Raw genomic sequence first — 27,292 nt, forward strand, 5'->3', positions numbered from 1 at the left:
AGGGACCTCTCTGCCTGACACTGTCTACAGACACGTGAGAGGCGTGCCTGACCCTGGCTGAGCCCTAGGAATCAGGCTCCCTTATTCCAGCTTAAAAGGTGTTGCTGTCTGCTGTCAATAAAGCATAGTGCTTTTACCTGCACAGTGCTTAACACTGGGTCCTGAACGCCGGGCTCTGTTCCGGTTTGTGGCGACTCATCCGCTAAGGCAGAGGAGCGTTGCCCCATTGCTTTTCAGCAGTGTAAGGAAAAATAAAATGATAATAACTAAATGTTATTATCATTTTATTTTTAGGTCGAGCCTAGGGGCAGCGCGCATGTGCTGCTCGCTCTACGAGGCATGGTGTATTGGAGTATGCTCTTGAAGCCCCACCCACTCTCCGCCAATATTTGTCATTGGCTTATGTCATTGCCCTTCGTAAATGCTGGCTTCTGATTCGTACATAGGCTTGTTAGTCCCTCCTTAGTTCCGCCTTGTCTTCATCTGTAACCTTCCACAAGGACTGGACCTATTACTTCGGTTGTTACACGGTCTGCTTTATAGGTTTGTGAGCAATATTTTCTTTCATGCTCTTCCCCTATTCCACCCACGACATCACAACACCCGCCTGCTTTTTCTTTAATAGTAATATATTTTTATTCAAATCACAGCACGGTCTGCTTTATAGCGGCCGCACTTATTCAATTCTTTAATATACGGCATGGTCCACATTCACTTTAGCGGTTGCGCCTATTTAATAATTTAATTACCAGCGCGGGCCGCTTTCACTTTAGCAGCCGCACTAATTTAATTATTTAATTACCAGCATGGGCCGCTTTCACTTTAGCAGCCGCGCTACAGAGCTTTTGAAATTACTTTTTTTTTAAAAGTTTGTGGGAAAGCGCCATGCGCGCTTTCACTTTAATGTTGGTCGCGCCTCTTTTTTTAGACGCTGCTCACAGTAACCAGAACATGCAAGCAGCCTCTAAAAAAAGGGGCGTGGCCACCATTATAGTGGTCTCACATTTGCAAGAGTTTGAGCTCTTACCATTAAAAACACAATGCCTTTTATATATGTGTTCCTTTTAAAAACACCTAAATAAAGGCATTGTCATTTTCAATGCCAATATCTTAAAAGCTTGCAAAAGCTAGACCTATTGCAATGAAAATGCTTTTTTCCTGTTGCAGTCGCTGCTGCTTTGCGAGCCATGGCGGGGAGGGGCTGCTCTGCTGACAAAGCAGGGGAGGGTGAGGAGTGGTTTCACTCCCTAAGTGCGCATGAATGTTTGGCCAGCCATCTTGGACTGGCCAAACTTTCATGTGCACTGAGCATGTCCTCTACCAAGGATGCATTACAGCCAGGGTGGAGCTAATGCCCACGCTCCCAGTCCCTGTATGAGTGCCAAACTACGGATCTCAGGGGAGTCTGGGTGCTTCCTATTCCATGCTTCTGGTCAAGGCGGAGAGACGCCAGGAGGAGGACGCGGCCAGGAGGTAAGTTTCATTTAATTTTGTATTTACCCTCTCCCCGCCACCCCGATCCGTGCCAGCTACCACTGGTTCCGGTACCCTCGTACCTCTCCGAGAAACTGAAAATTTCAGGTGCCGACTGAGATTCAAGAAACAATTGCTCCTCCTCGAACCCTTTATGAATCATTCTTTCTCCGGAAGCACCACAAGAATCTGGAACTAACTCCCGCCGAGGCCCTGCCTGACCACATTATTTCACCTTCAAAATAGAACCTCAAGGCACTCATCTTTGAAAGACACCTGGCCTAAACCACTCCGACCTCCTCGCGGTCCAAACTATTGATGAGTGTCACGGGGTACTGTACCACCCGCTTTTCGTTTCTATGTTTTGTCTTTGAATATTTGTGAAGCGCTCCACCTCCTGGGAGAGGCTCTCCCGGCGATCTCTCCACCATTAATGTACATGTATATTTTCTACTTGTTATTGACTGCTTTTGTTTCGTAGTGAAAAGCTCTGATGCCTTCAGCATGTCCGCACTATAGAAAACCAAAAAAATAAATACCTCAATCTGCATGAGGCTTTGGAGTGTCACTGACACGGCCCTCGGCGCCTTGCTCCTTCTGACTTAATATTGAGTGCACCTTCTAAACCATCTTGCCGCTGTCTTTCTGAGCTCCCAGCGCTCCACTCGACCTGACCACTCACTTTCTGGCTCTGCTTGACTACGTTAATATACCTCACTCCGCCTCACTAACGTCCCTGACTGCTCAGTCCCCGCTCTGCAGAGCTCTCAGTATCTGGCTCTACCTGAGCCCTCAGTGCCTGATTCGAACACGGCTCTCAATATCTTCCTTTACTGGAGCTCTCAGCGCCTGACTCTACCAGAGTGCTCAGTGCTTGGCTCTAACAGGGCTCTCGATATTTGCCCTCACCTAAGCTCTCAGTGCCTGGCTCTACCTGAGCCCTCGGTGTCTGACTCTAATAGGACTCTCGATAAGAGAGATCATCAACTTCCAACTAACAAAATTCATCGAAGAGAACTCCATATTCGACCCCTCCCAATCCAGATTCCGCAGCAACCACAACACTGAGATCGCCCTGCTCGACCTCTCTGCAGCCTTCGACACCGTCTCCCACCACACCCTCACCACCAGACTCCACAACGCCGGCATACAGGGAACCCCCCTCGAATGGCTCCGCTCCTTCCTCACCGGCAGAACCCAAAGAATCAGACTTCCTCCCTTTCTCTCTGAACTCACAGAGATCAGCTGCGAAGTACCCCAAGGATCGTCGCTCAGCCCCATGCTCTTCAACATCTACATGGCCCCCCTCGCCGCCATCACCAGACAGCATGGCTCAGCACAGTATCCTACACCGCCGACACCCAGCTCATCCTCTCCCTCACCAAGGACCCAATCACCACCAGACTCCGCTTCCAGGAAAGAATGAAGGACGTTGCATCCTGGATGAGCAGCAGCTGCCTGAAGCTTTACTCGGAGAAGACAGAAGTCCTCGTCCTTAGACCCTTCCCCTCTGCATGGGACAACACCTGGTGGCCCACTGCCCTAGGGTATCAAGGCTCACCTGAAGTTTCCACGGGAACGAGAGACAGGAGAGTGAAGAATAGGTCCCAACTTCCCACTACCACCAGTCCTCCCAACGAAGTCAAAGTAGAACTAGTGTATAGGGGGAAGAGGGGAAACAAGGGGATGAGAAAGCTGAAGGAGGTCCCTCGGCACGGCCTGGAATCAAGGTTACGTCACTGGAGACTTCTGTGATCCTGTAAACAAAGTATTGTCAATAGACTACTCTAATGAATAATGTAAAGCATAAAAATAAATAATCACTAATAACATGTCAAGGTATCTACCTGATTTGTTCCCCTCTTCCACTTGTGTCCAAAATAAATTGTATTACAGGAATCAACAAACAATTCTGCAGAGACAAAATAAAAAACAGAGAGAAAGAATCACTGGGGGGCACACTATTCTATTATGTAATGGTCTTTATGTATTGGTGCTTACCAGTGTAGGCATCCTAGTAAAAAATAGAATTTAGCCCAAAAAATAACCAAGGCTGACTCTCTGTACAGCCAGGGATAAAGAATAAAATATGCAAAAAGGTGCAGACTAAACCAACCGTGTCCCCTTAATCTCAGGTGTGCGTAATACTGACTGCTGAGGATTCATGCAGCCAAGAAGTACTAAATGTAAGGTAACTGCTTTACTTCAGGAGCTTATAATGCAGATTACCATATTTTATACAGCCAGGAATTATTGCATATAATGTATCTCCTTAACTTCAGGAGTTCGTAGGGCACAATGCAAGGATTTCATATAAACAAGAAATATGCCAACAAAGAAAATGCAGATGTTCATGTATGCCACAAGGATCCCTTCAGATAAGTATGCTTGTAACATTCGCAAACGTCTTTCATTCATACAAGCGCAAGCGCGTTACCGCCATAGAAATGATTCTTTGGTTTTTCTTTTGTTTTTATACAGGAGAGACCACTGGGAAATGCTGTGCCAAAGCGTCGGGGCAGAGGAGAGGGCCCACCAAGACATGCTGGGCCGAAGCGTCTGGGCGATTAGGAGTGCCAGACGCGAGGAGCCAGGTGCCGGGGAGAAGGATGCGAGGAGCCGTGACCCGGAAGTGCTGTTGAGTACCCCGGACGGGGTACTCAACATCAGACGCGCCCCCACTCTGCACATCTTCAGGAGGACCCTCAAGACCTGGCTCTTCGACTGACCGGAGATGCTCCCCCCCCCCCCAGCGCCTTGAGACCCTTACAGGGGAGTAGCGTGCTTCACAATGCCCAGATTGATTTGTTGATTGATATCTGCATTCACCTGAGCTCTCGGTGCCTGAGTCCTCTGTGCCTGACTCTAACAGAGCTCTCGATATCTGCCCTTAACTGAGCTCTCAGTGCCTGACTCAACCTAAGCCCTCGGTGCCTGACTCTAACAGGGCTCTCAATATCTGCCCTCATCTGACCTCTCAGTGCCTGACTCTACCTGAGTCCTCGGTGCCTGACTCTAACAGGGCTCTCGACATTTGCCTTTACCTGAGCCCTCAGTGCCTGACTCTACCTGAATCTCGGTATCGGACTTTTATCTGTACTAACGGACTTTATCTGTACTCCTGACCTGTGCCCACTTTGCCTGATCTCTCAGTCCTCGAGCTGTGACTTTCGACTCTGTCCCGTTACCGTTACTAGACACAGATGTAAACATCTCGGTTGCCTGACACTAACTGACTGTGTCTGCCGGATGGTTGGCCCGAAGGCTCAAGACCTTGGTGCCGATCACGATCCGGTAAAAAATGTCCCCGTACGACTCGTATCGGGTCTTTTTACCGTACGAATCGTACAAGTGCCGTACGAACTGGCAATCACGATTCGCATGGTAAAAAGTCCATACGAACCGCACTGGGAATATTTCCCCACACGTCCTCGGGTCGGAAAATGTGTCCGACACGTCCTCGTACGATTCACCGTACAAACGTGAAAGGTGAACTCCGACCGGGGAATCACGATCCATCCCGGGCGTCCGAATGTACAACCGTATGGTGAAAAGACCGTCCGCACCGAACTCCCATAACAACCATGGAGACGTCCAAACAGGTGCCCGGTACGTGCCGTACCCCCCCCAGCCCCCGTAGGTACGCGCCGACCCCCCCCCCAGCCCCCGTAGGTACGCGCCGACCCCCCCCAGCCCCCGTAGGTACGCGCCGACCCCCCCCCAGCCCCCGTAGGTACGCGCCGACCCCCCCCAGCCCCCGTAGGTACGCGCCGACCCCCCCTGTGTGTACACCCGTGTACGGTGCGTACCCACCCGTGTATGTACGGTGCGTACCCCCCGTGTACGCTCGAGTCGAACCCCCCCCGTGTACGCTCGAGTCGTACCCCCACCCGTGTATGTACGGTGCGTACCCCCCGTGTACGCTCGAGTCGAACCCCCCGTGTACGCTCGAGTCGAACCCCCCCGTGTACGCTCGAGTCGTACCCCCACCCGTGTATGTACGGTGCGTACCCCCAGCGCTACGCTCGAGTCGAACCCCCACCCGTGTATGTACGGTGCGTACCCCCCGTGTACGCTCGAGTCGAACCCCCCCGTGTACGCTCGAGTCGTACCCCCACCCGTGTATGTACGGTGCGTACCCCCCGTGTACGCTCGAGTCGAACCCCCCCGTGTACGCTCGAGTCGTACCCCCACCCGTGTATGTACGGTGCGTACCCCCCGTGTACGCTCGAGTCGAACCCCCCCGTGTACGCTCGAGTCGTACCCCCACCCGTGTATGTGCGGTGCGTACCCCCAGCGCTACGCGCTGGGGGTACGCACCGTACATACACGGGTGGGGGTACGACTCGAGCGTACACGGGGGGGTTCGACTCGAGCGTACACGGGGGGTACGCACCGTACATACACGGGTGGGGGTTCGACTCGAGCGTAGCGCTGGGGGTACGCACCGTACATACACGGGTGGGGGTACGACTCGAGCGTACACGGGGGGGTTCGACTCGAGCGTACACGGGGGGTACGCACCGTACATACACGGGTGGGGGTACGACTCGAGCGTACACGGGGGGGTTCGACTCGAGCGTACACGGGGGGTACGCACCGTACATACACGGGTGGGGGTACGACTCGAGCGTACACGGGGGGGTTCGACTCGAGCGTACACGGGGGGTACGCACCGTACATACACGGGTGGGGGTACGACTCGAGCGTACACGGGGGGGTTCGACTCGAGCGTACACGGGGGGTACGCACCGTACATACACGGGTGGGGGTACGACTCGAGCGTACACGGGGGGGTTCGACTCGAGCGTACACGGGGGGTACGCACCGTACATACACGGGTGGGTACGCACCGTACACGGGTGTACACACAGGGGGGGTCGGCGCGTACCTACGGGGGCTGGGGGGGGTCGGCGCGTACCTACGGGGGCTGGGGGGGGGGTCGGCGCGTCCCTACGGGGGCTGGGGGGGGGTCGGCGCGTCCCTACGGGGGCTGGGGGGGGGTCGGCGCGTACCTACGGGGGCTGGGGGGGGGTCGGCGCGTACCGGGCCACCTACTCTGGTCGATTCGCGCCGTACTTCGCTTTTGCGGCACTTTTTGGGTGCCGTGAAAATATTGCCGTCCGGACTGCTGTCGGTTCGAATCGTAATTCCTGGTTCGTGAAACGCTGCCTGAAAGCGTCCCGACGTCACGTCGCAGCATTCCCGGATCACATTCGTATGTATATTTTCGTCGGTCGGTGTTTTTCACGATTCGTACGGAAATGGTGTTTCCGTGCCAATCGTAATTCCATGTTTGTAAAGTTTTACAAACGGGTACGAGTCGGACGGGGAATTCGCTCCGACCGACGGTTCGTACGCGGTTTTTAACGGATCGTAATCGGCACCCTTATATTTAAAGTGTTCACAGCTACACCTCCGCCCACCACTTACTTATAAACAAGTTCCGCTCAATACAAGGTTGTGATTTTTGTGTGTTTTTATTTTTAAAAAAAACATTGATTTGTCCAGCTTCCTGCATGGGTTCCTTTTATCACCCGACATATTTCTTTAATAATATCAACAGTGAAGTTTGTTCAATGTAATCAAATATTGTAAAAATGCCTCTATTCCCGAGGCTCCGTGCTCCTTGAAATCCTTTCACCGAAGACTAAACGATTTTTGGCGTTCACAAAAGGACAACGATTGTTTATGATAACACGGATATGGCCTAACGGCTAGAACTGCTGACTTTGGAAATGGGGAACCAGGTTGGAGTCCCAGCGTCGGCTCAACATCCTGTGATTCACTTAAACTCCCCGTGCCTACTGTGGTAAATATTTCGTTACCGGTACTATTTTTTATGCGGTAAAGTCTGTCTAAGAATAACTCAGTAAAATGAGAGGCAGAATCCGTGGTATTAGAGGGTTTAAAAAGGCTTTATTCCTATATAAAGGAACACAATTCGAATTGTGGGCCTTCTATTCCATCACCACGAAAGTTCAGGAAGGAAGGAACATATATTATTTACAGGTAATCATTTTTATAGAAAAGGCATTACAGTGAAAACAGATGCAAGAGGCGTAACAGCTGATAAAAGGTGCATACGTAGCTAATAGAGGGCGTAATTTAATATACGTCATCATACATGATGTAATATGTGGGTGGATCCATAAGAGAATCCTGCAATGTCAGCAGAAATATGTGGCAGAGATGCGCGCGCAGCTGCATGACGTGTGATTGACGTGCAACTAGAGGGTGAAGGAGACTTGACATTTAGCTCTACATGTGGAGACAGAAGTCTGGGGTTATGTCAACCTAATTCCAAATCATATCTAATATCCTATGTTTAAAGAACTGTGTTATCCAAAAAGAGAGGTCTCTTAGGATAGAATCTTATTCTATACTGACTATACTGACTGTTAGTGCGTGTACAAGCGTCTAAGTGTCTACACTAGATGCGAGGGGGTAGGAATATTCCATGGTAACGGGGCTATGAATTACTTGCATGAGGACAGCGAGGCCTGGCCCTTTGCACGGGAGCTGGAAGAATGTTTACCTAAACTACTAGACAGGAATGCATCGGATGAGGAAAGCGAAGGAGATAATCTCGAAGGTGAAATACAGTTTTTGGCAGGCAACAGGCTGGATCAGGCTCCGTTAGCCGCGCAAGGAGTAAGACAAAGTTCATGGTCACAGATGCGGGCTCAGACTGGAGCTTTCAGAGGCAGAAGGCAGGAAAAAAGGCTTGATGACAGAATTCGGGCCTACTCGCCTGAATCTGTGAAATGTGGAAAGTGAACCACATAAAGTCGGTGGCCTTTCATACTTAGGAATGGAATATCTGACCCATTCATGGCGGATCTGAAAGAGGACATGTTGACGATGGACGCACATATATTTGCGTCTTCAGAACTGGAGCAGGAGGGAACATACATGTACTTATAGCATGCACATGGAGCCGTTGGGGTCTACGATAGGGGACATAACTGATCACAAAATTCATATTTCCTCATTCCCTCCTTGTCCCCTTCGGACCCTTAGGAGATATCGATCTTCATCAATCCATCGATCTGTTCATATAGCATCATTTGTTCTTCTTTCTTCTTCCGGGATCTCGAACGAAAACTTGGATGTGGGATACACGAGGTGGCACACAGACCACAAATCGCTGGCCCACATTGTAGACATAAGCAGCAACTGAATAGTATGAGAAAGCCAATACCTAGGAAGGATAGGATTCTCCATCCCCAGGCTGACAACACGCCCCAGAACCAACCGGACCAAGTCCAGGTGCCTGGACTCTGGTGTATCTGGCTTACAATCTTATGAAGGCGGGTTATGGCTTTATATACTGACGGTGAATTTTCTGGTATGAAAATGCAACAACTTGATCCGATGACCCTACAAGCTCCGCCCCTATCAGCCAGGATGACGTCAAGGACAAGACGATTTTGAAGCACAACAATCCGCATAGCAGACTGCTCTTCTGTTAAATTGCCTAAGGCGGAAATAGTTTCGTTCACTACTGCTTCAAGGGTTCTGGTTAATCTACGTATCAGCTTACTATTAGTGACTGTACCTATATAGGGAAAGAAACCTTTATTGAAATCTGTGTATTTCTCCCATGCTGTTTCAGTGTAATCGACAATTGGGAGATCTCTCTGCTGTCTATTGTGTACTAAATGGATATTTCTATGATAATCAGGAGGAGCTAGGAAAACAGGTGGCAGAAGGAATGCTATGTAACAGGTACCATCCCAATCTAAAGGTAGACATATATATGCGGTCTGGCCACATATGAAGTAGGAATGATGGGAAGCTCTAAATGTAGACTTGCCTTGATCACTGAATTTTATTACAGTGGTGCATTTACTATGGCCCATATGTATGGAACCATTCTTTCTTATACATAATTCCCCTTTTACTGGGAATACTGACATGGCGGGCAAGATTGGTGTAGCTTCAGATTCAACGTTCAGGATCATGAGGTTAAGTGTAAAATTACCTAATCCATATACTTCATTTTCTAGATCAGTTCCTGTTCTTTTGGGAAGTCCCTCCTTGTTAGGGTAGCAGACTTTAAGTAAAGCTAGGTTCAGGTTTCCCCATACCCAGTTGTCTTGATAAACTGCGGAATTTGAATCTAGGGTATTAATCAAACTAAACCATGCTCCACAGGAGCCATTGTGTGTGAACGGATAGGGAAAGAGGGGCAAGACTCCCTTATAGTTCTGATAGGGAGGGAGTCGGCCACATATCCAACAATTTGTGGCATTGCTGGTTTGATGGGAATGATGTAACATACTAATAAAAGTGTTGTTGCGCAGCGCAAATCTATATGACAACTCATGCGGAGGAAATTCGCTAAAAGAATGTTCTGCAGTTATATTATAAGCATGCTTAGGAATAGGGTAATACATGTGCAATAGGATGCTGACAATGATGATCAAAAGACTTAGAAAAAACAAAATTAATAATGTTACTGTACAATGACTACGAAATGATTTACAATACGCTTGCTTCTTGAGCAGCATTTGATTGTTTCTTTCTCTATTCCGGTCCAGAGGATACATGTCAGAGACAAATTCAACCGATTCACCTTGGAGAGGACTTAAACAATCAAATTGTCTGACTTATTGGACCTCAATTTTAGTTTATAGATTTCTGAGTTCGATTGCTCAACCAAGGGGAGCTTTGAGTCTGTCTTTGAGGAAATACAGGGTTTAGTCTCTATATTGGATGGTAGTCCATAAAATTTCTTGATATGACTCGAGTGCAACCATCCTTTTCTTCCCTCGATTTTCACGGCTGTCCTGGTGGTAAGTAAAACTAACTTCGGTGACTTCCACCTAGGATCCAGTTGGGTCTTCCGGTCAAAGTTCCTGACCAGCACCAGATCCCCAGGAACCACGTCATGGGGCTTCACCTCAGTATTATCGGGAAAAGCTGCGGATACCTGTGAACGACAAGATTGTAGTGCAGACATCAAGGAAGCCAGGTAATCTGTCAGCATATTACAGTCAACGTCAGTGATTTTACGAGGTATAGGCGTCCCCCACATATTTGGTGGTCTACCGAAGATCACCTCATACGGGGATAGCCCTGTTCGAGAATGTGCTACCATTCTCATGTAAAAGAGCGCAACTGGTAAGGCTACTATCCAGTCGACTCCTTTTTCTCTACATATTTTGGACAATCTAATTTTCAAAGTTTGATTATGGCGTTCTACGAGACCTGCTGCCTCGGGATGTCGGACACAGTGAAATTTCCATTGGTATCCTAATAGAAGGGAAACGTGTTTCATTAGTTCGGATGAGAACGGCTGGCCGTTATCTGAGTAGACAACACGTGGTAAACCGTACCGTGGGAAGAATTCTCGAACTAACTGTTTGGCAGTAGTCGGGGCAGTGTAATCTGAAACCGGGTATGCTTCTGTCCAACGGGAAAGAGCACAGACAACTACGAGAACATATTTGAATCCTCGACATCGTTCCATCTGGATATAATCCATCTGGAGGACTTCAAAAGCATGATTAGGAGGTTGAAATCCACCCTGTTCTACGGGGATGCTTTTACCTGGATTAAACTGACAACATATCATACAGGTACGAACTTTTTGTTTAGCTGCGGCTCGTAAATGTTTGTTGAACCAAATGTGTTGAATGCTGTCTAGCATAGCTTTTTCTCCTAGGTGCGCTGGACTATGTATAGTGTTAATGATGACTTGGACCATTGAGTCGGGAAGAAACCATATAGATTTTTCCTTCGTCATCCATCCTTGATCTGTTTGGATCCCTCCTAATTCAGTCCATTTCTTTATTTCTTCTGGTGTAGCGTGTGTCTGTATGTCAATTACATCAAGGGCGGGATCCTTAACTGTCATGCAATGTGTTGGTGTCGGTACTATTGTCTTTGTCATGTCAGTTGTGTGAGTCTGATTCTGAGCAGTCTGTTTAGCTGTTCTGTCAGCTAGGTCATTACCCTGAGAAATGATATCGGTAACTTTTGTATGGGCTTTGCATTTCATAATCGATATTGCAGTAGGTAGATGAATCGCGTCTAATAGAGCTTGAATGAGGGGTCCGTGTTGAATGTGGGCACCGTGAGAAGTTAAATAACCTCTCTCTCGCCACAGTACGCCGAAGTCATGGACGACTCCGAATGCATAACGTGAATCTGTGTATATGTTGACTTTTTTATTTGTGGCTTGAATACAGGCTTGTGTCAGAGCGGTGAGCTCTGCTGCTTGAGCTGACAAAGTGTTAATACAATTTGTTTCAATGACTTCAGTGTCTGTTGTGACTGCGTAAGCGGCCACTAGCTCTCCTGTACTTGCTCTCATACATGACCCATCTACATACAATGTCAAGTCTGGATCTGACAAAGGGATATCTGTCAAGTCTTGTCTGGGTTTCGTCGTGATAGTAATAACTTCGACACAATCATGTGCCAATGGATCTGTTCCGCCCACTGGTAACAGTGTGGCAGGATTTAACGTATTACAACGTCTGATTTCTATATGTGGCTGAAACAGTGTTAATTCGTAACCAGTGAGTCTTGCTATCGTCAAGTGTTGTGTTTGTGTGTGGTTCAAGAGAACCTCTACTGCGTGTGGTACTTGTACTGTCAGTTGGTGTCCTAACACTATGGCATCGCTTTGTCTGATTGCTAAAGCTGTTGCTGCCACCGATTTCAGGCACGCAGGAAGAGCCTGAGCTACTGGATCTAATGTACTAGAGAAATAAGCACATGGTTTGTGTGATCCTGCTTGTTCCTGAGTGAGTACTGACAAAGCAGTACCTTCGCGTTCTGTCACAAAGAGTGTAAACTGTTTACTGTAACATGGTGTTGCTAGGACAGGTGCTTGGCATAAAGCTTTCTTTAAGCTTTCAAAGGCGTGTGTATGTTCTTGAGTCCAAGGGAGGACAGTCGATGTGGCTGCCTCCTGTGTTGTCAACTGGATGAGCGGTTTTGCTAGAAATGCATATTGAGGGATCCACTGCCTACAGTATGAAGTGAGGCCTATAAAAGCCCGTACCTCCTTTTGTGTCTTGGGTGGTGGCATGTTAGCGATTAACTGGATGCGGTCGGGTGTAAGCTGCCTTCCCTCCTTGGACAGCGAGTGCCCAAGGTAAACAACTCGCTGGACACAGAATTGCAGCTTAGAAGGGGACACCTTGTGCCCCTTGTCGGCCAGAAATTTTAAAACCGTCAGTGACGCTTTTTCACATTCGAGTTCGCTTCGGGCGGTGATCAGCAGATCATCGACATATTGAAGCAAGGCAGTGTTAACTGGCATATGGATACTGTCAAGTTCTCGTTTCAGTGCTTGGCTATAGATGCTGGGGCTTTCTGTAAATCCTTGAGGTGCGCGTGTGAATTTAAAACTTCGTCCATTTAAACTAAAACCGAACAAATATTGACTTTCCGGATCGATTGGGACACTAAAGAAAGCATTCTTGAGATCAATTACAGTGAAAAACGTTGCTTCTGAGTCAATAGCTGTGAGTAATGAAGAGATATCTGGAACCACAGGGTATTGTGGTACAATGCATTTATTTAAATCGCGCAGATCAATAACTAATCGATATACTGGTGGAGCTTTTGGATCCGTTCTTTTAAGAATCGGAATTATCGGGGAATTACATACATTGGAGTCTGTTTCGACAACCACTCCTTGTGCAATGAGTTCGTCAATGATTTGCAGCAAAGCCACAACAGCATCGGGGGGTAACTTGTATTGTCGTATTCGTGGTAGTACTATTCCTGATTTCAGTGTAACTCGATATGGTGTAATGTTCATGCAACCAACATCAGTGGGGCCTTGTGCCCATAAGTGTGTAGGTAAATTCTGCAGTCGGTGATCCATGTCTCTTGATACGTAGTGACCTTTAAAGTCACGTAAAAATAGTCGTACTCCTTCCGGAGAACAACATTTTATGGCTCCTAGAGCTTTCAATGTTTTTATACCTAACAAGTTTTCTGGACATGATTTAGTAAGCAATAGATCTGTAGTACGTGTCAATGGACCAATCGTAAGTGGAAGAGGTTGTGTTACATCATTAATTATAGGTTTTCCTGAGAATCCAAGGGAAATATTCTGTGAGCCTGAGAGGGGTGCCCCTGGAACTTCACTGTGTCTTATAGTTGTTCTGCTTGCCCCTGTATCAAGTAAAAACTTTCTGTCTTCCCCTAATAGTTCACTATGTACATAAGGTCCCTCTTGGTCTACAGGAACCTCAATAAGGGGTAAGCCAACTTCCCTCTCTAGGCTATCTCATGAGTATCGCTGATAATCGGGATAGTCTGTTTGTGCATACTGATACATTTGTTGTGTTGTTGCTTGAGTTGCAGCAATAGGCTGCGCTTGTGGTGGTGCTACAATTTGTTGTGGAGCTGCCTGTTGCGGAGCTAATTGTTGCGGAGCTAACCTATGTTGTGCCTGCTGAGGCGTCTGTTGTTGATTCTGATCCTGTCTAGGTGGACGTGGTCTCTCATGTGTTCTACCTGTAGCAATATTATGTTTCAGGACTGGACAATCGTGTATATAATGACCTGGTTGTTTACAATAGTTGCATGTCCCTTTCGCAGGGCCTGCGGAATCACCCTTTTGATGACTATCGGCTGGAACTGACTGTGCAACAAGCATTTTCATTTTCGTATCTTTCATACGTCTTTGTTCGTGTTCTTGTTCTTCTCTAATTCTATTGTGATGATATTGTAACATCTGTAGCATCTGTGATGGGGTATTACCTTGCCAGGTACTTTCGAATTTCAATACTCTATTCTTGACTTGTAGCAGAGAATTTTCAACTAATTTTGTCACAAACAGATGTGGATATGACTCACTACTAGCTTTTATACCACTATTTATACTAAAACATTTTTCAAATCGGGAATAGAAATCACTAGTGTCTTCATCTGGTTTTTGTTTACAGGCTGAGATTGCACCCCAGTCTTCCTTTTTCGTAGTTAATAAACGTGGCAATACCTGTATTAGTAATCCTGCTAGTGCTGTAGTCTTATCCCCAAGCCCTGCTCCTGCAGCTCGGGCCTTTTCTTCGTTTTCTAATGCTGTCCAATCTATCTTTTGGTCTCCTACCTCCCATTCTTTTTCTTTGAGTTTTTCATAAACACCTGCGGGTAATAGGACTTTTAATATTTTCATAATGTCGGGGTAGGTATACTCTCCCATGAGTAACATGTCTTTTATCTCACGGTGGAAACCTGCTGGATCTTTGTCATGACTGGGTACTACTTTCTTCATTTCTAATAATTCCAGTTTAGTTATAGGCGTGTATACAAACACACGTGTGAAATTATCGTCGGCACCTCTGATCGGGTGCACTTCGCGTAACGGGTTCTGTCTATCTATGTGATACATTTTTCTTCCCATTATGGGAACTGAGACGTGTTCTGGGCATACGAAATTTAAATATTGGTTTCGGGATTCTAGTATTTCCTTAATCAAATCAGTACCTGACCCTCTCCATATGTTCGTGAGTAGTTCTGTCAATATGTCAGGTAAGGGTCCTGGATCGGAGTGTTGGCCTTTATATAATATAAGGAGGTGTTGAATCATGTATATACTAGCTAAACGCTGTTCATATGGGTCTAGATTCAGAAACGTGTGTGCAAGTACATCATCATTGTATTCGCCGGGACTGTCAGCCCATTGTACTGCTGACCTGGCTAATTCTTGTTCGTCCATGGAATCGAGCACGTAATACCCCCTTCGATCTCGGAGTAATTTATCAGCGGCTTGGAATAAGTGTTCAGGGGATTTTGTATTTAGCATAGGGTTTGGAAGATGTCTATTATATTCTGGACGTATTGGACGTATTGGGTCGTTAAAACCTCTGATATTATTATGGGGTCTTCCTTTACTTACATAAGCTATCGTGTCTACTTGCTCTGATTCTTGCTCCTCCTCCTCTCTGTTTAGATCAGCGGCGTCTACCTCTAATCTTTCTTCGTGTATTCGTTCTACCTCTTTGCGGATCTTTCGGTACATAGCTACTATACATAACTGTTTATCATGTCTTCCTTCTGATATATTTCGACCCCAAGTGACAAGTGTTTGCATTTCTTCCGGATTTACCCCAGGCCGGTCTTGATTTCTAATTACACAGTTTATGAGGAAACGTAACAGTTGTCCCTGTACCTCCGCTTTCTGGTACTCCATGGCTCTGCTAATACTTTCAGGACCTCGCCCTGACTGGACAAAGTGATATATATTTTCTAAATGTGTATTCATTCCTGGTAACTTCGTTAAATATATGGCAGCTCGTCGGATACGTAATGATGACAGCAGCATTTCGTCCCGTTTACCGGGCACAGGATCATATCTACAATCTACTAGAAGTTCCTTAAGCATGTCAGGAGTGGCTAGTTTGGGCGTACGTTGGAGGGCTAAATCTCTAAGGGAAAATTTATTTCCTCTGGGTGGTGTAGAAAAAATGTCTGTCGTACCTCCTGTAGCACCGTCTGGGGTGCCGGACGTGAAAGGATTTGTTGAGGGTGAGACAGCAACCGTCGTTGTGGGAAAAGCTGTAGAAACAGATGTGCTTGTCGGAATGTGTGTCGAAGCGTGTTGTTGCGGAGGTACAGACGAATGTTCTTGGCGATGAGCGTCATCGGCAAGCGGTCTATGTGGTGCGGTATTAGCATACTCGGGAGCTGCGTCATCTAAATAGCGGGAGAGGAAAACATCTTCTGCGGTTCTGGGATGCCCCTTGGGGTGCGCTTTTATCGGAAACAATGGGGGTGGCAAGTCTTTTGGTATTTCCGGAGTAGCCTTAGGTAACCCTTCGGCCAGAAGTGGATACATACCATTCATAAGGGCGTTTCTTTGTCTATCTACTTGTTCTGATTTTACTCGGGTACCTTCCTCAAGTAATAGATTTTCTCGGACTTTATTTGAATTCTCCTTGCCTTTCTCTTCCTGTCGGTGTGCTTTTTCTGTACGTCTATATGATTCTTTACGCCATAATTCAATGGCATCTTTCTGTGACTGTCTGGCTTTCTTTTTCCATAATTCTTCTTCTACTCTCATGATGCAATCTGCATCCCAGGTCCCCGCTGCGGGCCATCTCTGACTCTCTGGTAATTCTTTGGTGTAATCTACCCCTAAATCAAGAAATAATACGGCATCTAAGCCATGCTTATGATACATAAAGTATCCTGGAGTATCCCTAGGTGGAATGGGAACAGCTTCTTCGAGTACACCTTTTCTAGTTTTGATCTGTCTTAGTTTCGAAAAGAGCGGCATTTTTAGATCTTGTTTCTAGAAACACACTTTATACGTGAACACACAATAATGAACAGTCATTCATACCACAATATATAGAACGTATTTAAAACATTTAACGCTTAACAGTTTTACGAACAATGATAACTAATAAGAAACTAGTTACTGACATTATACTGACACTGGATAATATTTATTTATATGCATTACATACTATATATACTGCTAAACAGTACAGATACACTGCTAAAACAGTGCAGACCGGATTTGTGTACCCAAACCCGTCTTGACCGGCACAGCCTATGTGCACGTTAAATGCCTCCCCGGTAATGGTACTCACCGGGTAGCTCGGAACGGAAGGCCTCGGAACGGAACTTGAAACTGGACCGGACTGGATTCGACTCGACTGGACTCGGAACTTCGGAACCTGGCGGGTCTCTGTATACCTCGGATCTTGCTCTCTCAGCTAGGCTCTGGTCGGGATACTTCGCACTTCTCACCGCCTCGTCTGGGTGTTGATCGCAGCCTCAGTCGTCCCCGCTTGGCCGGAAGGAGACACAGGAAATCCTGCAGATACGCGTTTTTGTTGTCCGTTCAGCTGTGGCAGGAGACCGGGCCTGCAACGCACCGCCGGCGCGTGAGATAAGAAAGTGTCCCTATTCGGGCGCCAATTTATGTGGTAAATATTTCGTTACCGGTACTATTTTTTATGCGGTAAAGTCTGTCTAAGAATAACTCAGTAAAATGAGAGGCAGAATCCGTGGTATTAGAGGGTTTAAAAAGGCTTTATTCCTATATAAAGGAACACAATTCGAATTGTGGGCCTTCTATTCCATCACCACGAAAGTTCAGGAAGGAAGGAACATATATTATTGACAGGTAATCATTTTTATAGAAAAGGCATTACAGTGAAAACAGATGCAAGAGGCGTAACAGCTGATAAAAGGTGCATACGTAGCTAATAGAGGGCGTAATTTAATAAACGTCATCATACATGATGTAATATGTGGGTGGATCCATAAGAGAATCCTGCAATGTCAGCAGAAATATGTGGCAGAGATGCGCGCGCAGCTGCATGACGTGTGATTGACGTGCAACTAGAGGGTGAAGGAGACTTGACATTTAGCTCTACATGTGGAGACAGAAGTCTGGGGTTATGTCAACCTAATTCCAAATCATATCTAATATCCTATGTTTAAAGAACTGTGTTATCCAAAAAGAGAGGTCTCTTAGGATAGAATCTTATTCTATACTGACTATACTGACTGTTAGTGCGTGTACAAGCGTCTAAGTGTCTACACTAGATGCGAGGGGGTAGGAATATTCCATGGTAACGGGGCTATGAATTACTTGCATGAGGACAGCGAGGCCTGGCCCTTTGCACGGGAGCTGGAAGAATGTTTACCTAAACTACTAGACAGGAATGCATCGGATGAGGAAAGCGAAGGAGATAATCTCGAAGGTGAAATACAGTTTTTGGCAGGCAACAGGCTGGATCAGGCTCCGTTAGCCGCGCAAGGAGTAAGACAAAGTTCATGGTCACAGATGCGGGCTCAGACTGGAGCTTTCAGAGGCAGAAGGCAGGAAAAAAGGCTTGATGACAGAATTCGGGCCTACTCGCCTGAATCTGTGAAATGTGGAAAGTGAACCACATAAAGTCGGTGGCCTTTCATACTTAGGAATGGAATATCTGACCCATTCATGGCGGATCTGAAAGAGGACATGTTGACGATGGACGCACATATATTTGCGTCTTCAGAACTGGAGCAGGAGGGAACATACATGTACTTATAGCATGCACATGGAGCCGTTGGGGTCTACGATAGGGGACATAACTGATCACAAAATTCATATTTCCTCACTACCACAAAATGAATATGTCATTGTGTAACGTAACTGGTGCTCATGTGAAGCGCTCCGATACCTTCGGGTCGAGTTCGCGCTATGTAACACTGGAAACAAAAAATATGGTACCCTTCAGTCCAGCAGAGGGAGATGTGAGAGCTTCCAGTTTTTAGGTCGAGGACTACCGGTCTGCCGAAAGGCAGAACCGGAAGTCGGAGATTTAATGACTTGGAGAAGAGGGGCTTGAACCAGCCCCTCTTCTCCCCTGTTCTCCATTGGCTGGCCTCGTAAATGCTGGCCAGTCACTGGAGAAGAGGTCAGTCACTCTGATTAGGCCCCGTCCTTTTCGGATCGGGGGGCGTGTTTTTTGCGAGAAGTCTCAAGGAGGAGACAACAGCAAAACACGCCCCGAATCCGAAAAGGACGCTGCCTTTCTCCGAGGCATTTCTGCTCTGCCTCGGAGAAAGGCGGTGGTGTCCAGCATCAGGTTCGTGCAGCTCGCAGCTTCCTCCTTGTTTACTGTGCAAGGACATCCGACTCGGAAACTCCAGTTTCACTTTAGACACGCCAGCCGACCTCCGTGGTTACCAGGGGACAGCATTAATTCTTGGTCATCAAAACGCAAAGTAAAACAAGCTTTGGGAAAGACATCACGCAATTGGTCAAAGGCGTGTGCATGTATCCGCCCCTGGCCTAACGCTTGCGGTTATGTGCAGGGGCCATCTGTTCCGACATCTGTTTTTAATTATCGCGGCGTGCACCACGCGCGTGTTTGATATTATTACTTAACTGAGGCACTTTATTTATTTATTTTTTAAAGTTGGCAAGCCTGTGTGTGAGTGAACTTCTATGATGGTCCGTGCATGGGTCCCTCTTTGTTCGGGTGCCTCCGAGGTGTCATGTCTGGTATCTGTGGGTCTAATGGAGGCTGTGTGTTTGTGTCTTTGTGCTGGTCTGTGCCTGCACGTGCATGTTTTTTTTTGCAGATTAATATAGCGCGAACTCGACCCGTAGGCATCGGAGCGCTTTACATGGGCACCAGTCACATTGACACACTGATGTCTCTATTTTCCAGCTGCCATCCGGACTCTTCAGTCGATGATTTCCTTTGCGACCAAAATAAAGTCACGCAATGTTTTGTTTCCCCTGGTGTTGTGCAGGCACCACGAGAAGGCAAACTAACACGTTTGTTGATGGTTGTTAAACGTCTGACGCAAGTTAGTTGCTGGAGCCACAGTGATTGATTACTTTGTAGGTCCCCACAAAACACCGAACACTTTACCTACCCCTCGAGCCGCAGATTTGTTCTTGCTCTGCCTTTTTGCCTCTCCGCCTTTCATCCCGGATGTTTTAGTTTTCATAAGGACGCAGTTATGTGCAGGAAACCCTCGGGCGGCATTAATTGAAGGAAAGGTGCATATTACGACCCTTTCATGCACCTGCTTTCATTGAACACATTAGTATTTGTGTTGTCTGGTGTTGTTTTATGCGCAGGTTGAGCAGGAGATCTCATGGCGATGCGCTGCTTGCGTTTCTGTCTCTTCTGTTTGATTTATGTCGGAAGTTGTCCCGAAAATGGTTCAGGTGGCTTCTTGTTTCATGTCCTTTCGACGGATGCCTCGCGCAGGACCCTTTCATGTGTGAACATTAGACCGGGGCAGCCTCGACAGCCGGTTGGGATGCTTTTTATGCCGGAGGTGAGGCGAGTTTTGTGCCCTGGAACTTTGGAGAATGGACAGAAGGTGAGAATGTAAAGACATTACTGAACCGGCGAGAGACGATGTGTGAGGAATGCGGATAGACGTCATTGTTGGAATGTTGGGAGGAAAAGGTTGTGTGGAGACCAAGTCGAGGGGAAGAAACAACAAGCATTTACAATGCAATGGTCTCGGCATTGGTAAAGTTAGAGCTATTGGCATTGCTCATGACATTATTTTTGTTTATGTTTTTGTTTTTAAAACATTTAAAGAAACGGCATTGTCATGAGCACTGCCAATAGCTCTAACTTTAACAATGCCGAGACCGTTGCATTGTAAATGCTTGTTGAACTAGGTTTGAGTCCCAGCGTCGGCTCAACATCTTGTGATTCTGTGCAAATCACTTAAACTCGCCTTAACAAGCAAACACGAATCTGACTTTGTTTAATGTAATCTAGTGCCCGTGTAAAACATTCCAAATAATTAGGGCCGATTTTGCGCTCACAAAACTACGCATTTGCCTGCACGCATCTCCCACCTGTATGTTTTTATGTCCCTCTATTTTTTGTACATTCCTGGGCAGAATGTACACTTGTCTCAAAAAGCACATTATCTGGTGGTACCCAAGCTTGTACTTGTATTACCTTCTCGCTGCTTGGAATGAGTTATTCTTTCGTACACCGCTGCAGGTGGCCGAGAGATCTGAGGAGGCGAGCATCGCTTCCAGAATAGTGTGCGCCTATCTCTCACACTTCATCTATCGTGCTTCTAAGCGCTGCATCCCAGCACACGACAATCGCACGTGAGTAGTCCTCAAGCAAGATCCGGAAACACTTCTCACACAGGGGCAAAATAAAGACAACATACTTCCAAGCACACGCCCCACACAATGTAGCATGCAAGCCAGGTAGGCATGCGCTTCGTATGTGTAGTAGGCGCTATATTAATTCTACAATACAGAGTACTTCATTTACCAGTTCATTTCCATGGGTGTGTTATCAGAACCGACTTCTCTAACAACAAAGTGTGCAACTCACCTACTCGTGGGCAGTGGTGAAGCCTCCCGGGCAGGAGCTGTTACGCAGCACTAGTGTGCACAGTGAGCAGAGAAAGTGAGCAATCATTATGTACGCCACTGCGCATCACCATTGTGACCTGTGAGTACACACTCTAAGCCCAAGAGACAGTGGCAGCACCAGTGAGTAGTTACCCGCCATTGCTGTGAGAAGAGAGCAAAAACTAAACGTAACACAGCGGCAATCTCGCGAGAAGCCTGGCACAGAGTGACACGTCGCAGTGTGAACAGTGAGCACGAGGTAAGCCTGACACATAGTGAGACAGTAAGTGAGCGGTTTCACATCGCGAGTGTGAACATTGAGCACACGATGAGCCTGACACGTACTGACAGAGTAAGTAATCCATTACACATCGCGAGTGTGAACAGTGAGCATACGATGAGCCTGACACATGGTGAGTGAGTAAGTGATCCGTTACACATCACTAGTGTGAACAGTGAACACGTGATAAGATTGACACACAGTGACAGAGCAAGTAATCTGTTACACATTACGAGTGTGAACAGTGAGCATATGGTGAATCTAACACATAGTGACAGAGCCAGTGAGCTATAACGCATCAATAGTGTGAACAGCGCGCGCATGATAAGTTTACCACATAGCGATAGTCAGTGAGCCGTTACACATCGCTAGTGTGAAAAGTGAGCACATGATGCGCCTAACACATAGTAAGTGAGCTATAACACATTGCGAGTGTGAACAGTGAGCACGTGATGCGCCTAACACAAAGTGAGAGAGTCATGGAGCTGTTACACAATCACTAGTGTCAGCAGTGAGGATGCTTAAATCTAACACACAGTGAGAGTCAGTGAGAAGATTAGCATGACTGGATTGAACACACTCAGGCCCAACAGCACACTGTGGGAGTCAGTGAGCAGTTAGTGTCCCTCCAGTGAGTAGCAGTGAGCGCGTAGTAAGCCCTGGGCAGAAGTGACGCAGCGCTCTGCGCGGTAGTGGCGCATCGGGTGTGCCTAAGGCCCCGCCCCAGTGAAAGCAAGAAAATAAGCCCCTCTCACTACTAGTTGTGTACCAAAAATATCGTCATAATCAGGGTTCAGTGACCACTGCACTTGCTGCACAATGATGGCTGCACAACCTGAAAGCCTCACGGGGGCGTAACGCTGAATGTTGTTACTCCCACTGCCGCGCAGACTGTGGCATGATGGCCCCCTTCATTTTCCAATATAGCACTGATTACAAGTGTCGGGGCGCCTTGAAGAATGCCCCCCTCCCAAGCGCCGCAGGGGGGTGAGCTACGCCCCTGATGGCCTGGATTCCCCCTTCCTCCTTGCCGGGTCCGTGGCACCACGGTCAGCCCCCCAGCCCCTCTGGACGCTCCCTGCGCGGCAGCGTCTACAGGTGTTGTTCACACAAGTTTTCTGTCTAACGAGGTTTCCATCGAAGGACAGGGCCCCCGGCCTCCATGCACCGCACCCTTCCCAGACGCACTCTTCAAAGTTTTCTACCAGACCCTGCAGTTCCCGGAGCTCTTAGCCGGTCCCCTCGGGTATGTGCGACACTACTTACTGCGGTGCTGCCGGAACGCTTTCCCGGTGAAGGGGTCAAGGGGGGCGAACGCACCATTTATAACTTCAAATTTAAGCCAACGATCTCGGCTCTGCACTCAGATGGCGCGGGTTCTGTGTCAGGCGGGGATGCTTTAACCCGACAACCTACCGCCCCTAAACCGCGCCCCTCCACCACGAGACAACTTGCACCTTTATTCACATTTCTTTTCTCCATATAGCGCGAACGTGATGCGAAAGCATTTGAGCCCTTTATATGTGCACCAGTTACATTACACAAGAACACATACCTTTTTTCACTCATTCACTGTACCTCACTTGAAGACGGAATGAAACACAATCTCCGCCACGAGCCCCCGCGCAGCGTGGATGTACCGGGCAGTGCCCCGGCTGCTGGAGCTGTCTGCTTTCAGGGTCCGGCAGGGTCCTCAGAGGGGTCTCGCAGTCACCCCAGGAATACTCATCTGGCAGCATTACTAATCCATTATGGGTTCCGGAGTAGCGCGCTACTCGCCAAAAAAGCGCTTCCACGCCTTATCAGGGGTAGTAAGCGCTATATAAATGCAATTGCAATGCAATACAATTACCAGTTTCTCCTGGAAAGTACCCCCAGGCGCTCTCTCAGCAGCTCCCCAGGCTGTAATCTCCGGACCCCCCCCCCCCCCCCCCCTTCAGCAGCTGTCTCAGGTAGTATTCAGGAAGCTCAGTCACTCAGCAGCATTCTCGGGCAGTGGTCACTAAAGATAGCCTCTAAGCAGCTCCCCCGGCATTAACCGCTAAGCCTCATTGCAGTACTGGTTAGTAAACATCACCAGAGTTATTTACCCAGCAGCCATCATAAATGGAATTCTTAGCTATCCTGTCTCAGCAGCACTCCCAGGCAGTCTCCTATGATGATCCTGCCTCAGCAGCTCCCTCAGGCAGTCTCCTATGAAGATCCTGTTTTAGCAGCCCCCTCAGGCAGTCTCCTATTAAGATCCTCTCTCAGCAACACTCTCAGGCAGTTTCCATGGAGAGCCTCTTTCAGCAGCTCGTCCACCCAGTACCTTTAGACTTCGTCACTCACTCAATATCTCCCTCAGACAGTATCATTAGAGATCCCTACCCAGCAGCTCTCTCAGGCAGTTTACGATGGCGATCGTCTCCCAGCAGCTCTCCCAGGCAGTCTCCTATGAAGATCCTGTTTCAGCAGCCCCCTTAGGCAGTCTCCTCTGAAGATCCTGTCTCAGCAGCCCCCTCAGGCAGTCTCCTCTGAAGATCCTGTCTCAGAAGCTCCCACAGGTAGTCTCCTATGAAGATCCTGTCTCAGCTGCACTCCCAAGCAGTCTCCTATGAAGATCACATCTCAGCAGCACTCACAGGTAGTCTCCTATGAAGATCCTCTCTCAGCAACACCACCGCCCCCCAGGCCGTCTCCTAAGAAGATCCTGTCTCAGCAGCCCCCAAAGGCAGTCTCTTTTGAAGATCCTGTCTCAGCAGCCCTCTCTGGCAGTTTCCATGGAGAGCTTCTTTCAGCAGCTCGTCCACCCAGTACCTTTAGACTTCGTCATTCACTCAATATCTCCCTCAGACAGTATCATTAGCGATCCCTACTCAGCAGCTCTCTCAGGCAGTATACGATGGAGATCCTCTCTCAGTAGCTCTCCCAGGCAGTGTCCACGGCGATCTCTCTCGGTCGCGCTTCCAGGCAGACCCCTTAGACGGTGTCACTCAATATCCCCCTCAGACAGTATCACTAGAGATCCCTTGTCAGCAGCTCCCTCAAGCAATACCCTAAAAATATCCTCTCTCAGCAGCCCTCACAGACAGTATCCCATGGAGATCCACTCTCAGCAGCTCGTCCAAGCAGTATCTTTAGACTTCTTCACTCATTATCCCCCTCAAGCAGAATCCTAAAGAGATCCTGTCTCAGCAGCCCTCTCAGGCAGGTTCCCATAGGGATCCTCTCTCAGCAGCCCTCCCTGGCAGTATCCCATAGGGATCCTCTCTCAGCAGCCCTACCAGGAAGTATCCCAAGGAGATCCTCTCTCAGCAACCCTACCAGGAGGTGTCCAGGGAGATCCTCTCTCAGCAGCTCTCCCAGACAGTGTGCTTAGACTTTGTCACTCAATATCTCCCTTAAACAATATCATTAGTGATCGTTCTCAGCAGTGCTCTCAAGCAGTATCCAAAAGAGATCCCCCTTCAGCAGCCCTCTCGGGCATCATCCCATGGAGACCCCTCTCAGCAGCTCACACTGGTAGTACCCTTAGACTTCATCACTCATCTCCCTCAGACAGTATCATTAGAGATCCCTCATCAGCAGCGCTTTCAAGCAATCGCCTAAAGGCATCCTGTCTCAGCAGCCCTCCCAGGCAGTATCCCAAGGAGATCCTCTCTCAGCAACCCTACCAGGAGGTATCCAGGGAGATCCTTTCTCAGCAGCTCACCAGCCAGTGCGCTTAGACTTTGTCACTCAAGATCGCCCTTAGACAACATCATTAGCGATCTCCTCAGCAGTGCTCTCAAGCAGCCTCCTAAAGGGATCCTCTCTCAGCAGCCCTCTCGGGCAGTATCCCATGGCGAGCCCATCTCGGCAGCCTCACCCAGGATCTTTCTCAGAGAGTATCATTAAATAACTTCCCTCCGCAGCACCATCGGGCAGTATCCTACGATGCTCTACCCCACCTTAGACTGTATTTTCACATACCTTCTCTCGGGCAGTATCTCTTGAGACCCTCTCTCAGCAGATCTTCCAGGCAGTAGCCACAGAGTTGGTCACACAGCAGCTTTCTCCGGCACTTCTTAGAGATTCTCCCTCCGCATGTCGCCCAGGTGTTACCCAATGGTGATCCTCTCTCAGCAGCTCTCCCAGGATCTTTACAAAGAGTTTCTCAGGCAGCACCTGTCTTAGGGAGAGATCACCAGCTTTCTCAGGGAGTACCTTCTGAGGTGTTCTCCAAGCAGCTCTCGCAGGCAGCATCAACAGCGCTACTCTCCTCGTAACCATACACACGCGGTGCCCTACAGACCCTGTCGCAGCGGCTCTCCACAAACGCTACCTTTAGAGCCCTTGCCTAGCATCTCTCTGCGGGTATTATCAGCAGAAATCCTCTCCAGGGTGATATCTTCAGAGCTCTTATGGGGTTCACGCTCCCTAGGCGGTGTCTTCACAGACCCTCCGAGTGGCCCCTAGGGCAGGATTGTCAATGGCTCTCTCCAAGCTGCTCCACAGCTGGTTTGATCTGTGCTCCATTAACATCTGCTTTCCCATGCAGTGCCCTGACCGACCATTCCCCGTTTATGAAGCCCGGGCAGTATTCTAAGAGATTCTGGTCAAGGCACTCTCCATAGAGACACCCACTTTTCGCCCCCAGCAGTGAGATTCCCTTGAAGCTGTTCCACCCACGCACAGTGCCCACGCTCTCTTCTTGGCTGTATCTACAGAGACCCTCTTCCAGCTGCGCTCCGCAAGCCCTACCCTCAGGGACCCTCTTACAGCTGCTCCCTCAGGCAGTATCTACAGAGACCCCCTTCCAGATGCACTAACGTAGACAGTATCCAATGAGTCCCTCTTCTGGCTTCTCTCCCCAGGCAGTGTCTTTAGAGTCCCTCTCCCAGCTGCTCTCCCCAGGCAGTATCTTCAGTGTCCCTCTTGCAGCTGCTCTCTCAGACACTATCCTCTGAGTTCCTCTTCCAGCTGTTCTCCCCAGCCAGTATCTTCAGAGTGCCTCTCCCAGCTGCTCTCCCCAGGCAGTATCTTCAGTGTCCCTCTTGCAGCTGCTCTCTCAGACACTGTCCTCTGAGTTCCTCTTCCAGCTGTTCTCCCCAGCCAGTATCTTCAGAGTCCCTCTTGCAGCTGCTCTCTCAGCCAGTATCTTCAGAGGTTCTCCCACAGCTGTTCTCCCCAGGCAGTGTCTTCAGAGGTTCTCCCACAGCTGTTCTCCCCAGGCAGTATCTTCTGAGTCCCTCTTCCAGCTGCTCTCCCCAGGCAGTGTCTTCGGAGTCCCTCTTCCAGCTGTTCTCCCCAGGCAGTATCTTCTGAGTCCCTCTTCCAGCTGCTCTCCCCAGGCAGTGTCTTCGGAGTCCCTCTTCCAGCTGTTCTCTCAGGCAGTATCTTCGGAGTACTTCTTCCAGCTGCTCTCCCCAGGCAGTGTCTTCAGAGGTTCTCCTACAGCTGTTCCTGCCAGGATCTACCCTCATACCCTGTTCCAGCGCGCCCCCCTCTCCAGCCATCTGTTGCACCGCGATGGGCGCCCTCCGTCGGCATCTTTAGATGTTATCGCATTCCCCCCTCGCCCCTTCCCGCCTCTCTCCCCGCAGGACGCACGGAATTCAAAGCTTCTGTTTAAAAAGCCGAACAAATATTGCAGGTGAGTCAGCGCACGGGGGCCGCAGCCCTATTAATTACAGCGGAGAGGAGCGCCCGTGGAGGGGGGAGCGGGGACTGACAGCGCCGGGGAG

General features: G+C 48.4%; 1 protein-coding gene across 6 annotated transcripts in view; it reads right to left on the reverse strand.

Annotated features, from left to right (window-relative positions):
- The window catches only part of CTXN1 (cortexin 1), a 111,512-nt gene extending 84,406 nt beyond the window's left edge, over positions 1-27,106 (reverse strand). Inside the window, exon 1 of one of the 6 annotated variants that reach the window (XM_085637872.1) lies at positions 25,539-27,106. The gene's annotated coding sequence lies outside the window, so the exon portion shown is untranslated. Of the gene's footprint in view, positions 1-3,320; positions 3,345-22,850; positions 22,930-23,139; positions 23,473-23,954; positions 24,239-25,538 lie in introns of those variants that run through there. The other 5 variants (XM_085637877.1, XM_085637876.1, XM_085637874.1 and 2 more) reach the window with 5 other exon arrangements.
- Positions 27,107-27,292: the final 186 nt, after the last annotated feature.

This window comes from Triturus cristatus, chromosome 12 (genome assembly GCF_964204655.1).
Source record: "Triturus cristatus chromosome 12, aTriCri1.1, whole genome shotgun sequence".
NCBI lineage: Eukaryota > Metazoa > Chordata > Amphibia > Caudata > Salamandridae > Triturus > Triturus cristatus.